This window comes from Rhinoderma darwinii, chromosome 3, assembly GCF_050947455.1.
Source record: "Rhinoderma darwinii isolate aRhiDar2 chromosome 3, aRhiDar2.hap1, whole genome shotgun sequence".
NCBI lineage: Eukaryota > Metazoa > Chordata > Amphibia > Anura > Rhinodermatidae > Rhinoderma > Rhinoderma darwinii.
Genome location: NC_134689.1, coordinates 410,759,949 through 410,763,130, shown reverse-complemented (window position 1 = coordinate 410,763,130; position 3,182 = coordinate 410,759,949).

Sequence of the window (3,182 nt, the reverse complement as noted above, 5' to 3'; positions counted from 1 at the left end):
TATTGTCTTGTGGTTATTAAAGGGGAACTCTAGAACAATTGGGCTTTCTCCATAGTGACACATAAAAGAACGGTCTCAGGGCGCCATAAGCAACATAAAAAGAATAAAATATTTTATTTATGTGGTTCTATAGATTTCGCTCACTACGTCCTCCAGAAAGTCCAGTGTTTGTCAGCTGCACAACAGATCTGCCCGTTTTGAAAAGTGGGTGGAGTTTACTGTGCGTGGGTGTGGCCTGCCTCGTTAACAGGTTTAATAATATTAAAGCCAGCTAATAGCAGGTGTAGATATCGTTTTCGGAGTTTAGGATAGTCCAAAATGCGTCAAATTTATTGCGACATGCGCCATTTAAGAAATTTGGCACAATTCACTAACGCACTTTCACATCCCAGTCGTCTGTCCCATTCTGTTTCCTTTTGGGACAGTTTTTTAATAAAGTCCCTGCCCCTCCAATCCTTATCAAACTTAAAGGCTTCAGACACAATTTGGTGTCACAGAACATAGAAGCTGCAGAAAGCCGTCTGAGCCGCATGCGTCAGCTGCACTGACGGCTCCTGTGTGCTCCGGAGCGCAGATTCACTTTGACTAGATCAAATCTAAAAAAAAATCGCAGCGCAGCCGTCAGTGCAGCTCACTGACTGATGCGGATCAGAATGACGGAATCTGCAGCTTCTATGTACTGTGATACATAGAAGCTGCAAAAGTGAAACGGTGCATTTTTTTTTACTTTTTTTTTTAATAAGTCAATTACCCCCTGAGGCATCTCTAATATTCATGTTCCCTATGCCACTATCCCGAACTAGATATCTCCTCCATGCTAAGTCAGTCATTCCACGTAAATGGAAATCAGTGGATCCCCCAACTCTAGACGAGTGATTCCAAGAGATCGCCATGACACAGAGAATGGATCATCAATGGCACAATCCCCAGCGGCCTCCGTACAATATATACCCACATGGTCCCACTGGACTATCTTCCTCTCTTCACCCACATATCTTACTCTAGTAGCCGGATGCTCCGTCCCCCTTTCATATGGAGACACAATGTGCCGCTTTTTGTGCTTCGCCCGCATTTACCACACGCGCCACACGAATAGCTGCTCTCGCCTTTCTTTGCTTAGAATAATCCAGAACTGGAGTCCAGACTTACCCCGACCTCTACCCACCCATATCCCATTCCCGCCTCTTGTCTGTTAAGGTGATGTTTTGCGCCCTGTGACCGCGTCCGATGGATGCCGACGCACTTTATGCTGCGAAGGAGAATAAGCTGTTGTGTTTCTCTTCCATTATCCTGCATCGCTCCTGTTCATTCTGCTTTCTCACATTGATATTGTCTATCATCACTTGTCATAGGATGCGGTTCTCACCTCCTTGTTGGGGCTTTACCCCTATTTGTTATTTCCCTTTTTTGAGGACCTCTTTACTTCCAAATGTGTTTTATTCGTGTCCGTTTAAAAAAAAAAAAAAATTGGAATATGAAAAAAAATACATTGAAGGCCCCCCAGGGCTGCCTGTGACTATATTCCGTTAGGGCATACTGAGGTATGCCCTAACAACTGCCTGTGTACAATCAGTACACAGGCTCATGTACTGGCATATAGATCTATGCCGGTACATTACAGTTGAAAAATCCCTATGGGATTTAAAAAAAAAAAATTTAAAAAATATTAATAAAAATAAAATAAAAAGTTGTTACATAACAAAAAAATCAATACAAAAAATACACCAATACAATTTAATTTTTTTACTATTAATAAACTTAAAATACAAGTCTTTAGGACACCCTGTCAGTTCCTACATACCCTGCATCCCTCCATTTGCATCATGGGAGGCAGTAAGGCTGGAAAGAAGGGGAAAACGAGGTCCACGCAGGGCAGTTATATTCCCCCATCAGATGAGGAATCCCTAGATGAGATGGAGGATGGAGCCTCTGGCTCGGCCCTGGCCAAAATCAAGGCTAATGCAGTAAAGAGGCTGGAGCAATTTGCTAGGCCTGAACACCCCCCTGCTTCTCCGGACCCATCTTTATCCCTGTTTGAGGGCTCGCTGAGTCCTCCAAGACCAATTTCACCACAGGACCTGCCTGTTTCTTCCTCTCATGTGGATACGAAATTTGCTGAGTTAATGTCTGCAATTACCTCCTGTCAATCCTTGTTGGTTACTAAGGTTGATGAACTTTGTTATCTTGAGGCATGAGGTGCAAAAAGTGCGGGAACGTACTGCAGAGCGCAGGATATCGGAGGTGGAGGATATTCTACACCCTATTCCAGCTCAGATCGCTGATTTGAGGAGACAGGTGGAGATCTCGGTCGAACGGGCTGATGATTTTGAGAACAGACTACGCCGGAACAACATCCGCATAGTCGGGGCTGCCAGAAAAGTCAGAGGGTACAGAAGCTGTTTCTTTCCTGGAAAAGTGGCTGAAGGAAACCTTTGATGACACTGTGTTTTCAGCATTCTTCACAATTGAACGGGCTCATCGGGTCCCTGCTAGGCCCGGGCCGCCCCCTTCGGCCTATGCTGGCGCGACTGCTGCATTTCAGGGATAGAGATGCTATTCTTCAGGCGGCAAGACGTAAAGGCTCTATCTTACATGGCTCTCAGCGGATCTCCATTTATCGTGATTTCTCGGTCGCGATCCGGATGCAGCGGGTGCGTTTTACAGAGGTCAGGAAGAAGCTCCAAGAAAAGGGGTACAAGTATGCGATGTTATACCCTGCTAAACTGCGGGTGGTTGATGGGCCGACTGCAAGATTTTTCCTTTCCCCCCCAATGAAGCCTTGGACTGGGCGGCTGCCGCTCCCTGAGCCCCAGGAGTGAAATTCCCCCCCTGAATGCTGCGATCCCCTGCTGGGGTAACCCCCCCTGATGTTTAATTTGTTGAATTTTCTCTCTCTCTCTTGTTGAAAAGTAATTCCTGCACTGATTTGGTTGCTGATTACCTGCTGTACTTACACTGTTACTTAGGAGAGATGATGTGATCTGACTGTGATATACTGCTTAACCATTTTGTCACTTGTCTTTCACTGTTTACTTTGTATTTCTTTTGCTCCTTTTCCCCTCTTAGTGGGGTCAGGTCTCAGGGCTGTGCTGCTGTTAGCTTAGTCATGGACCACTGTTCTCAGTTGTAGTTCAGTTAGTGGGTACAGGTCTGCACTAGAAGTTGGGTTCTTGACAGGGACG